At 46.9% G+C, this 13,490-nt stretch overlaps 1 protein-coding gene across 3 annotated transcripts in view; it reads left to right on the top strand.

The window, feature by feature from the left end:
* The window catches only part of CACUL1 (CDK2 associated cullin domain 1), a 598,839-nt gene that overhangs the window by 504,386 nt on the left and 80,963 nt on the right, over positions 1–13,490 (top strand). The gene's annotated exons all lie outside the window — the stretch shown is intronic.

Below are 13,490 nucleotides of genomic sequence, written 5' to 3'. Positions count from 1 at the left end.
ACTCTTTGAATAAAATCGAAGGAAGAATATTAAAATACATTGTCAGAATAGCTGTTTCTTGATTCCTTTTTGAGGTCCAAGGGACTGCTGAATAGTTGGCTCTCGGGCTGTCCCTTTTCTCTCTCGACTTCCCTGGGCTTGGGACCCACCTCGCAGACGTCCCTACCAGGCTGTTGGTGGCTATGGATCGGTAACCCCTACCTGTCTCTCTTTTTACTACAACTAATGGCGTTATCCGCAAGTCTTTGGCCATCTGACTGCTTAGGGATCTCATAACTCTCCCTCTCCTTTTATTGAAGGAAATCGAAGGAAGAATATTAAAATACATTGTCAGAATAGCTGTTTCTTGATTCCTTTTTGAGGTCCAAGGGACTGCTGAATAGTTGGCTCTCGGGCTGTCCCTTTTCTCTCTCGACTTCCCTGGGCTTGGGACCCACCTCGCAGACGTCCCTACCAGGCTGTTGGTGGCTATGGATCGGTAACCCCTACCTGTCTCTCTTTTTACTACAACTAATGGCGTTATCCGCAAGTCTTTGGCCATCTGACTGCTTAGGGATCTCATAACTCTCCCTTTATTGGTTAGTTGGTGGGAAAATTGGGAATGGTGCCTTTTTTAATCCAGCGTCACGCTCACACCTTTCACAGCCTCTCACTCCTGAGCCTTTTCTATACTGAACTTTTTATTTACTATTCTCCCCCCACCAAGTCACTAGCCCTCCAATCTCCCACTCCGCATTTCCACCGCCACCCTTCGATCTTACTTCCTTTCCCACTCCCCTTCTTACTATGACTGATGTCTCCCACTACTCCTCTTCCTCTGTTCCTCCTTCTCCCTCCTTCCTCTCACCCCACTCCTTCTCTTCCTACTATTCCTCTAATTCTAACTCCTCCTTCAACTCTATACCAATATCTACTCCTATCATCCCACTCAATGTAGCTCTTCTTGCTACTACCACGACCACTATTCTCACGCTTCTACTACCACTACCTCTCTCTGTCTCTACTATTCTAAGATAAGGTGCACTGAGCACCACTCTCACTGTTAGACCCCAGTCATACAGTGTCCTGCTCACCTTCTGTACTAGCCCCTGTTCAACCTTCAGGGACTCCCAGGGATATGGTGCCCTGCTAGCCCTTCTACAACTAACTCCCACTCTACCACTAATGTCCTACGCTGGCTACTCGCACCACCTCTACTCCCAACCACTATTACCTCTGTCACTACTACTATACTACTCCACCCCTAATGCTCACACTCCTTTCTCTCTCACAAACACTCTACAGACCCCCTCCTAACAATAGCCTGCACACTTGCCTTCACTGGTTTCTCGGACGTCCTCCACCCCCTCCTGTCCTCACCCAACTAACCCAGATGTACACACTGACACCTCCTTAAATTCCTCACCCCCCTCCCAGGATTGGCCACTTACATTAACCTATAGTTTACCTGGCTCCAGGGTGTGACATGGTAAGAACATAGAGCTTAAAAGGGCTGATGAGCCCCACCCCCTTCCAACATGAACCCTGTTGAGATCCCTGGTCCCGGATTCCTTAAGGATTCCTTAAAGATTCCTTAAGGGCCGAACACCCTTTAAAACAGCATTATTGTAATCCCTGGTGGCATAGCGGATAAGGCCTCCAAGACCTTTATTTATTGATTTAAATATCCTTGGTGGGTTAGTGGTGGTCTGATCCGCTTGAAAGAAACCATTACACCAAGGAAAGTGTTTTTCATTCTCCATTTGTAACAATGTAGGCATGCATATATTGCTCTAAAGGGGCTCAACAATCACCTCTCATTGTCTTAAGATTCACATTATATCAGAAGCATGGAATCAACCTCTACTTTACAGTATTTAAGAGGCTTACCTCCCTGACCCCGCCCTTTTTTTTCTTTTAGTTTTTACTGGCTGGTTCCCCCCACCCCCTACTGCATCCAACCTGTGTAGGTTCTCCTTAAGTTGCTGCACAATTTTCAGACCCTTTTGGTTTTCTTGAGCTCCGCTTAACCTGTCTGAGGTGAGCTCCTCTTGTACCATGAGCTTGCTTTTAGAGACACCCTCTGGTCTCTTGATGTTTTCTGGGATAAGGCACAATTCTTTTAGGTGCCCTTTGTCAGATTCAACAAAGGCTTCAAAGGACTTTGTCAGCCCCTTGGTTTTCTCAAATTCAACCTAATATTTTCAACTTGCCTTTCTCAGTCATTGGGCCTTATTACAACTCCGGCGGCAGTCATGCCGGTAAAAACGGCAGGCTGCCGCTGGAGTTTTTTTTTTTTTTCCCGGCGCCTGGCTTTATGGAATCACCGGGGCATTACAGCCCGGGCGGTCTTTGAAGCCAGGCGTCGGAAAATGTAACTCCCCATTTCAGTCCCATAGGACTCAATGGGAATGAGGACGACGGTAGCACCGGTACCATTAATAATGGTGCCGGTGCTACCGTCCAAAGTATGCGAGTGGGTTCCATTCCACCTGCTAGGTCAGACCTGGCGGGCGGGAGGGCATCCGGCCCACAAACTTGTACTCTGCTGGTCTGGTATGGTCGTAATGAGGCCCACTGTTTTAGAGTTATTTCAGTCATCATTCCTCATAGGGTTTAGTTGGCCTCTTTGGTCGGGAATAGCGCAGTTTCCCAAAGATCTTTGGTTCACTTTGTCCAGTTTCAGGTGCCATTTCTCACAGGGTTTAGTCAGCTTCTTGGCTTTGTTCCTGGCAAGGTGCCATTTCTTAATTTTTTAATCAGCCACAGCATTTACAAGCTTATGATCTCTTGATCACTGAAACTTTCCGTCCAGGCTATAATCTCATTGTACATAACAGGACAAGAATGGCAGGCAGCATTGCCATCCTTCACAAACCCCTCCTCTCCATCTCGCACTTTGAGGAGCATGCCTGCAACGCTCTTATTAAAATTTCAAGTCATCGCTTAGCTCACCCACAGCTTCATGCTCTTATACAGATCGCTGGGTTACAATAGGCGCTTTGAAAAAACCCTTAGTGACTCCTTGGCAGCCGTAATGGTCTCCCACTACCTCCTCAAAATACTAGGTGACTTTATCTGGTTGGACATCCCACACAGCGCTATTGCCGCGATCTCTAAAGGACTACCTGGGATTCCTACATCCAGTACAGCTAGTGTCAGTCCCTAAACACCTGCAGGTCACACCCTTGACTTAATATTTAACTCACCAGACCATCACTGCACTGCTCTTCCGCCCACTCATCTGGACTGACCAGGCAGCCACTTTCTTCAATGTTTCCACGGTGCACCCCCTTCCCTCCAGCAACTCTGATGACACCCAATCTTGGCAGTGGAAGAAAGTCAAAATATTACCTGATCTTGCAGAATCCCTTCTAACCTCCCTGACCTCCTCACCCCTCCACTCAGATCAGATCTCCATCACCCACTTCGACGACTGGCTCTATGAATCTTTCAGCCCCCTTGCCCCTCTCAGATCCTTCTCTAATAAATGAGGCATCTCCCCCAAATGGTTCACCACTGCCCTTAAAACACTCAAATCGAAGCAACACACAGACCGTTCATTCTCAGACAGACTAGCATATACCACCCAGTTTAGGGGCTTACCGAGCAGAAATATGCAAGGCCAAATTAAATCTTATTGGAATAGAACCAACAACTCTCCTAACTCCTACAGGGTACAAAACAAGCTAATCTCAGAATTCTATTCACCAGCATGCACCTCCTCCACCCCTATCCACACACAAACCCTCTTCGACCACTTCCACAACATAGCCCTAGAAAGAAACACCATCACCTCGAAAATAGCTTTGCTCATTTGGGACATCAGTACCGCCTTGTATCCCCCCACCACTCTTCTCATCCTTCACTCCTCACGCCCTGAATTTATGAAGCTACTAACAGCTGTGCCTCAGGACCTCCTGGAGAGCCCTGCCCCCCTTCTCTACTTAAGGAAATACTGACATCCACCTGCCCCAGAGACTTCAAGAGCCATTGTGAACACTTCTTTCATCTCTGCCATTGTCCCTGCAGAATTCAAAACCTCCTACATTGTCCTTCCTCAAAAAGCCCACACTCGACCCCCCCCGACCCCCCCTCATCCTGACCACTTAGACCCATCTCAAACAAACCGATTCATAGCTAAACTAGTCGACCGAGTGGCATAATCATAACTATGCCAGTTCACAGAATCAAACCGGATCCTGGTCCCTGTCCAATCTGGCTTCAGACCCCAATGAGGAACTGAATCTTGCTTAGTTTTCATCTGGAAAGAGCTCAAGACACTTGTGCTGCCCTAATCCTACTCGACCTCTCATCAGCCTTTGACACCATTGACCACCCCACCCTCGCAGACAAACATCGTTCTCTAGGCATCGGGGTCTCTGCTCTAAAGTGGATATCCTCCTTCCTCTGCAACAGATCCCAATTAGTACATCTGCCTCCTTTCTCCTCCACTATCCCCCCAAACCCTCTGCCCAGTCACCCACGGTGTGTGGCAGTGGGCCTTTCTCCCCCTACTGCTCTTTAACCTTAACCTAAACTCCCCTCCCGCACTCATCCCATGCCCTTATCTGCTAAAACTACAGACAACACCCGAATCGTCTTCAAAATCCCAAAGGACCCCTCTGCCTCATACCTTGATTTCTCAACATGCTCTCAGAAATCGAGCGGTGGATGACTGTCAATCACTGCATACTCGACCCAGGCAAAACTCAGATCATGCTCTGCGGGAAGACTTGCCTCTTTCCCGAACCCACTCTGTGGCCACTCCAGCACAATAAAAAACCACAGGCCTGAGCTTATCATATCAACTCTGTGACAAAATGCTGGTTCTTACACATTTGCATTGTCCGATTCTTATTTCCCTATGTGATCTTCCAGCATAGTGTCTCTTCAATGATGCCAGTCATCCTTTCACCCTTAGACTATGCCAATGCCCTATACCTGGGAGACACTGCATCGCAACTAAGAAAACTCCAACGGGTACAAAACACTGCCGCTGGGCTCCTCCTAGCCCTAGGCCTTGGAGAACACATCTCTCACGCCCTCTGCATCCTTCATTGGCTTCCTAAGGGGCGACGCTCCACATTCAAGGCAATGTGCATCACCCACCGGGCACTCCACAAGACAGGGATGGAATACCTGCAGCACAAACTCACAAAATGCAGGCCTAACAGAAACCTCTGATCAGGCGCAGCACTCCTCCCGGCCCCTCATCATACCTGTGACAAAATCAACTAAAATAGGCTGCTCACCTTTCTTAGTCCAGGCACCCATCATCTGGAACTCTATCGCTGTAACCATCCGTAGCATAGAAGACCACCTATCCTTTACAAAGGCTCTCAAAACCTGGCTCTTCCCTTCAACAGCCTGACAAACTCAGCCCAAATCCTCGAAGAATATTTCTCATGCCTTAAAGGGAATGCTGGGGCACCCTTGGATCACTTGTGTAGAGGCGCATAATAAATAAACCAATCACCCTGAGGCGTCGACAAGGGGTGGGGGGGACACATCACCCCTCCGCCCCTCTGAAGGAACCCCAGCCAAGCCTTTACGACACGCTTGGCAAAATACTCTCCAAACAGGTATACATCTCACTTCTATGGAATGGCAAGCAAGCATCCACAACAAAATAAATCCACATCCCCATCCCCATCCCCATCGCCTTGGCCCACTCACCTGCATGCCTATCAATAAGCTATTCTCGATTACACACATCCATAACGCACATTCTCATCCTATAGAACAGCTGAGACCCATGCAAACATTTGGACCAGCTGTTCACATAATCTGACCATTCCGACTATCCCACTCCTCTGACAACCTGCCACGGCACCCAGTCTCTTATAGAATTACCTACGTGTAGCCGCAAGAGACCTAATCACCCGGCCCACCTTTGTGCTGGCTAAAAATCCACACACGTATTTTAGAAATCCTTTGTTCACCTCTTACATCGTACTATGTTCTAGCAAAGGGCATTCAACCCCACAGCGCTTTGAGGCGGTACCAATGACTGTTCTATTAGTCTCCTGGGATTGGAGGACTCCACAGGTCGTCTCACATTTTGTTCCTTTTATCAGCCCCTCCTCAAACTCTTCTGCTGGTTTCTCTTGAGCCCTGGTTTTGGCCTTGCTAGTTTTCCTTCAAACTCCCAGAACTAGATTCCCATTGGTTCAGTTTCTCCTGTCTCCAATGGGTCAAATGGAATGGATCCTTGACACCGTTTGTATAAGGCCTCGGGCGGGACACTAGAAAAGAACACATGACAAGTGTGTTTTTTTTTGGGGGGGGGGGGGGGGGTTACTTAATTGACTTTAAAAAAAGTGTTTTTTTTAGTTTTTTTTTTTTTACTCATGTGCTGCATGCCAAAATAGTTGACAACCATCTCACGGAATAGGGATGTCCTACGGCAGCCGCGTGTGTTTACACTGGAGCTATGAGTATGTCAACTGGTTTTTAGCCTCATAGGAAGTGCTTTTTGTATGGGGTTCATCACACTTGCAAGTGGGATGGAATGGAACAGGTTTTCTGGCTATATCCTTTGGAAATTAGACTCTTCGCCTAACATACATTTTTTATTACTTTGTTTTATTGCACACCGGCGTTGTTGGGTAACTTAGGTCAACCTGAATTTTGATCTACACTAATACAACTGTCTGAAAACATACTCACACATGCTATTTAATTGGGCACTTGTGGGTCCTGCACTGCCTAACAAATTACAGGTAGTCAGGAGTTCAGCCAATAGTGTGCTCATCACTCCACTGCTGCCGACACAATACCATCAGTGACTGGAACTGTGAGAATATTACTACTGTTCTGTGGCAATACAGGGACTGGTGTCTAAAACTCCTGCTTACCCCCATATTACTGCTAAACCATTACTGATCCCAATCATAAAAGTGAAACGGGCACAACCCGGCTGGTGTACATTGTTGTCCCCTTGTGGTAACTGGGTTGGAGATCAGCTATATTTGTCAGGTGGTGTGTGAGGTCTTGCTGAAGCAGTGCAAACAACAAATAGTACAGTGGTACCAAAATAAAGGACATTTCCAATCAAGGTTCTGTAAAAATAGGAGGCTTTGATTGTATTAGAAATACAAAAGATGTCATAAATTTGTTTGGAAAAAGGCACTTTGAGTCTGAAACCAGACTATTTTCGGTAGCAATGTACACGTTCAAGAAGGATGCCTTTTAAAAATCTATGGTGTGGGTTCTTAAATGTCATTAAAGCCTTTTAAAACAGCCTACAGCGGCAGACCCACAGCAAATACCTTTTTTAGACTTGACAAAAGTCTTGACCTACTCTTTTCACCTTTTTAGACTTGTTTTTGAGTTTAAACCGTGTTGACCGGCTTCAAGGCGCTTTACAATTGGTCTGCTCGATGTGGTCCAGCAATGCGATGTGGTGATGGTCTCAAATTGGGAAAAGAAAAGACAGGCAATGGGAGTCAGAGCCTTGGAGCTGTCGAGTATGCTTGCGAGGTCCAACAATGCAGTTCTTAATTGGTGATCGGCTCAAGCGGCTGGAGTGCAGGTAGACAATGTTGGAGTGTCTCAAATGGGATTCGAAAAGCATTGCATGTCAATGGCAGCTCTGGGGGATGTTGTGGCAACTTGGAAGTGGCCACATCTGCTTGAAAGCTCTTTGAGGTGGAAAACAAAGCACAGATCTGTTGATAGACTTTGTGGTCGCTGGGGGATCTCGCCCAAGTTCTCCATGTCTAAGGGAGGACCTTGTCCTGCCTTTCCCAGCCAGCAAAGTTCCATGCGAACACGCACAGGATGTTTATTTATTTTTGCACTAATAAAGCGCACCAAACCTTTGAGCATCGGGCCCTATTACAGAATTCATGGTTACGGCTGGTAGGAGGTCAGACTTTAAGGTAGAAGTGGACCATCTGCAAAGAGTAGTCTTGAGGTGTTTCCTTAATGATAAATAGGATTGATCCTCTCTGCTTGTGGGTGGCAAAGAGCTCCAGTATTTGGAGGCTCTGACAGGGAAGCTAGATCGACCCGATCATTTCCGGTTATATCATGGGGTGGTCAGCTTCAAAATGTTGGCAGCTTGGGAGGGTCTTGCGGACTGCATTTTTTTAAAAATTTGTGACAGGTAGGCAGGGGCTGTACTGAAAAGGCATTTGTGCGTGATGGCTGGGCTGACACTTACAGTGAAGCAGGATCCTGGTTAGTGTCCAAGCCGCAGGTAGGACTGCTTAGTCCACACAGGTAGTGCATACCAAATGGTCCTTTGGTATTGATGAGGGAAGGCTCTTTCTTCAACACTGGCAGAGGATTTTGGCCAGACTGTACTTTGATAAAGACCCAGTCAAAATCCTTCTCAAGTCCAAAGATGATTAAAATAAGGGAGTGGTCCCACCCCTTTATATAGTCAATCTGTCACTGACAGATTGATGTGGTTTGTTGAGACTTGGGTTAATTTGGTCCTACAGCACCATCTTACTGCCTCCCGGATAATTGTTCAAGTGGTGGGCCCATTTGGGTCAAGGTAAATGTTTGTGCCCTCCCTGACTTACATGTGTAAAATGAATAAAAGACACTCCCTGGACAGAAAATAAGGCACAAAAAAGCAGGCTGCGAGAGTTCAAGAAGTTTATCTAGATCTCTGAGAACGCTCTGACCACATCAAGGTTACAACACATTATATAAGCACATTGACATATCTAACATATGATGCTACGTTGGACCCGGATTGGTCAGCCAGGGTCGTGTCTTAGGTGTGGGCATCATCTCTTCCTCCGGGTTGGTTGCTTGGTTGGCGGGAGGGTTGACGTCAGACATCTGTGCTCCGGAGGGGTGAAGGTCCGGTCGTTGTGAAACACGGTGGTCACTATCTAAGCTAATGAATACATTCTAAATAATGCATGCACTAAATAATGGTTGATCAAAAAGACCCTCAGTAGTTTATCATGTCACTATACAAATCACACAGGTATCTATATCATCTGTAACATTTGGGTTATACAGGTCACAGGTTTAAGGGTCTTGACCACCATAATACTCTCATTGAACTGTGGGGTTAGTCTCACAAGAATCTCAGGTATGTGGCATTTGTTAGTATTAGGCACGATATACTGCAGCAGGGGTCTAATGTTAGTTGGGGGTCTGTTGGGTGGGCCTCATAGCATGGTCAGCGGTCTGGCACATGAAAGGAATATCTTGCAGGGACACAGGGTTAGAATGGCAATAAGTTTCAACTGGCGAGGGTAAGGGGGCAAGGACACTTTTGTGGAGATGGACGAGCTATGTGCTTAGCTCATGTTGGTTCAAATGCAAGACAGTGATCTCAGAGGAAAAGAGATGTTACATTTATTATTTGTTGCAAGCATCTCGGGCTTCAGCGTGAGAATGGAGCTGCAGAGTTTTCCAGTCAGAGTGGGAACAAGGGTGGGGGCCATGTGCTCAGAGCTGCTGCAGCGGGGAAAAGGGGAGAAGCATTTTGTACTATCACAGTGAGGCCTGGTGACCAAGATGGAGTCGAAAGGGGGTACAAAATGGATGCCTTGTGTCCTGCTCAGTGGTCCCATCTACGCAAATGTAACCCAAAGTTAACATCGCATAAGGGGGAGGGGCATACCCACTACTGGAGGAACTTGGTCTGAGTTTTGTACTGAGAAGTGACGGCAGAGAGGGGCCTGTTGGCCCCTCGCTCCCACACATAATTAAGGGGCCCGCCCTTGCACATTCCACTCCTACTTCTATTGCTCAACCAAGACTCACCTCCACTTTCCACAGCATACTGGATTACTCCTCCATTCTCCACGTTGAATTCTCCTTCGGCTAATTTGCTTCTCAACAAAGTACTGAACATTTGTTTTAACCAGCCTTCCACTGTCCCCTTCCACCATGGCACACCACCAAAGATCCTTCTTTGCTTGTCAGTTTGTTTCTTCCCCACCTACTTTTCTACCCTCTCCTTCCGAATTTACTCTTTCACCTGATTCTGCTTGTTTCTCTTAATTCCAGCCATCTTTATACTTTATATCACTCAATCTTTCCGCCTCTCACGTGAACCTCCTCAACTCTGGCTCACTTCTGAACTTTACTCTGAGATCCTCCCTTAAACGTGCTGACTGTTGCTGGAACAAATCCTGCTCCTGGACTTTTTTTTTTAATGCCCTTTTCTCTCTTCATTCCACCTATGGGCTCCTTTGTCTTAGCTGCTAAAAACAAAATTACTCCTGCGCCCTGTACCCTTTCCTCCATACTGCTGGGACGGGGCCAAAGCATTTTTTTCGCCTCACCAAGTGTCCTTTATTTAAAATTTTATGCGGTTCCTTTGTATGTGCTGCACAAGCCTCACATCTGGGTACCTGCCTTCAGTCCTTTTACTCAGCACGGTTTGGATGGGACATGTGGCACCAGGTTTTTTTTTTTTTTTTAACCACCCTTTCCCCCCCAGTGTGACGCGTTTTCTTTTCCATTCGCTTTTGCCTGGAGATAAAAGGCTTTGTTGCCTGTTTCTCGTGCAGGCAACATTACACTGCAGCAAATACTCAGTCTGGAGTATTTGTTGCCAGAACACTGGTTGGACGCGTGTTTTTATTGTAATGTTCTTTAGGCCGTTGAATGCATTGCTGGGAGGAGTTTAGTCCAGCTCTGAAACACCTTTGCGATTTCATCTCTGAAAAGCGTGGACAACCGGTAATTGAACTTCTTTTAAGATCTGTCCAGTCTGAGGATCCCTTTCCAGGGATCTCTAGTCACGGGAGGGGCTGGTCCAGCTGTTGCATTGCTGTTACTCATTGAGGCTCCATGGTCGGGGGCTGATCTAGATACTGAGCATGCCTCAAAGATCCCAGTTTATTGGCTAACTTTTCTATTAGCAATTCTGAGGATCCCATGATGTGGGCTATCCATATTGGAGTGCGCTCTGTGGCTCCCTCAGAGGGCTTAAAAATCTATTGGTGGGTCAGAGTCCCTCCCCCACGACGCCTCCCGGGGGGGGCTCCCGAGAGTCTCTCAGTGAGGGCTGATGCTATTGCTGGTTCAGCCAAGGACCCCTTAGTAAAGGCTCATGTTCCAGAAGTTAGTCCTATAGAGAAGCCAAGCTTTCTGAAAGCATCCAAATTCGAAGGGCCACACCCGGAATAGGAGCCTGTTGTGATGCCGTTTGAAGTACTGAGGCCAGTGAGCATTTCATTTAAAATGACGGAAACCACAAGTATGAAGTCCTCCACATGAATGGCTAGGACTACAGTCTCCAGCCCGAGATCCACTCCTAGTGCCTCCCTATGGAGGGACCCTCTTGCTCCCAGAGTGTAGTGGTCTGCTCCAATTAGGATGTCCGTTGGGCCAACTGTCTTTGGCCCCCACACTTTCTCCACTATTTTATGTGGTCTCATGGTTGGCTAGGCTGATCTGTCAACGGGCCTCAATTTAATCTTCAAGACAAGGCCTGGGACTCCCTCTACCGTCACAAACACAACCCATCGACTTGTTCTAGGGTGGATGGCCCCTGGGAGAGTTTGAACCACGCTTTAGCTCACTGCGCTTTTCACAGAGGTGGAATGTCCATATGCATCAGCGTTTGTCCCACCCAAAGGTAGTCCAGCACCAAAATGCCAGGCAAATCTCCTCTGAACAAGAGTACCAAGAGCAACCCCAGACACATGTTTTCCGCCTAGTCGGGCCTCATCAGTGAGTTGAAGGTGCACCTCTCTAAGCACAGTGACCAAGTGGTCTACGTCTGGATTACCCTGGTTATTTAGGGTGGGACCCAGAGTATTTGTATTTGTTAATATTTATAACGCGCACTTCACCCTGAGGTAACTGAGTGCTGGAAAGGCTTAACATGTTACAAAAAGTACATACATAGGTAATCACAGTTGGGGCAGCCAAGGTTACAGGTAGGTCTGGGTCAATAAATAAATTAGGTGATGGCATGACAAAAAATAACATATGATCATTGCTAAAGACTGCACGAATATGAGAGCAAAATATATACGTCTAGGTATGAGTGCCTGATGGGCCTCAGATGTTGGATTTCTCTGAGAGTCAGCTTTTTACTTTTGTTCTGAACATTCCAAAGGAAGGTTGCATTCTAATGGTGGGTGGATAGAGAGTGCCAGAGTTTGGCAGCTTGAACTGGGAAGCTAGCGCCACCTGCGTTTTTTAAGTTAAACCTCAGGACTATGAGGAGTTGGGAATGGGTGGATCTAGTAGGACGGGCCGGTTGGTATTTGGAGAACTTGTCAGCCAACTAAATGGGAGTAGAGTTAGACAGCCATTTGTGGATGATTGCTAGAGCGCAGAGAGGTATTCTGTCGCGCACAGACAACCAGTTCAAGTTCTGTTTTAGGCTCGAGATGTGGCTGGATCTAGGAATACTTAATGCAGACCTTAGTGAGTTATTCTGGAAGACCTCGAGTCTATTGAGATTGAGTTCTGAGGAACCTAGGAAAAGCGTGTTACAGTAGTCTATTTTAGAGAGCACTAGAGCTCTAGCTAACGTCATACAACTGGTCGGGGAGAGGTAAGATTTACACGCCTTAATCAGCTTATTGGTGTAGGCTGTAGATGATGCAATAGAGCTGACTTGTCTTTTTAGTGATAAAGTAGAGTCCAGGTTGACTCCAGTGTTTTTATTTCTTTTGCGACCTTGATTAGGTTACCGTCTATATTAGATGTGTATTGTAGGTCTAGTTTGGATAAGCGGGCTTCGTGCCGACAATCAAGAGCTCTGTTTTTTTGTCATTTAGACAGAGGCTGTGGGCCGCCATCCAGGCCTGGATTTTGAGTTGTCATTGATTAGGTTAATCTTTTTCAGAGCTTCCTCTACTGCAACCAAGAAGCCCAGTAAGTGATGGTGTGAGTTGGTCCCACGGTGCACCAGGGATTTCAGCCTACCCCTTCCCAGACTCAGGCTTGCCAAAAAACACACAATCCTAGCTGGGGCCTGTTTTTTGGGGCCGAAGTGGGCCACTTTTTGCCCCGTGTGGGCCAGTTTGATAAGTTACTTTACCATGCAGGTAGTAGTTTTGACCAGTGTTTCTGAATATTCTTTAAAATGCACAATTTGCATCATTTTTATCAAAAACCTTCCCCTTGGGTACTACTCAAACAGAATGAACTGCCATTTGCAACTGTGGGGCACTTTTTCATTGATGCCAGAGACAATGTTATGCCCCAGTCAGACCCTGGCCCTATATGCTCCCCCCCCCCCACCCCGTTCTTCCTTTCTACCCTTCCATAATGCAGATGGGATTTCCTTCCCTAGGGCAAGAAATCTCGAAACCTCTTGTGATGAATGCCATAGAGGAAGTGTCCTATCCAAAAAGAAGTGTGAGTTTTGCTCCAGGCTGTTTTACGGTGCCAAAATCAAACCACGTGGGCCGGGGCACAATTTTGGATTTGGCAGCTTTCAACCGGCATTACCCCTTGAAAAATTCCAGATCACTCCAGCCCAGCGTCTGTCTGCTCTTCAGCAGTGAAACTGCACTGAAAGATGTGCATCCTCCACATTTCAATCTGGCCTCTACATAGAGGGT

This window comes from Ambystoma mexicanum, chromosome 8 (assembly GCF_040938575.1).
Source record: "Ambystoma mexicanum isolate Mex_15411 chromosome 8, UKY_AmexF1_1, whole genome shotgun sequence".
In the NCBI taxonomy this organism is placed as follows: Eukaryota; Metazoa; Chordata; class Amphibia; order Caudata; family Ambystomatidae; genus Ambystoma; species Ambystoma mexicanum.
The sequence above is the reverse complement of the archived record's forward strand: the minus strand, read 5'-3'. Positions and strand labels throughout refer to the sequence as shown.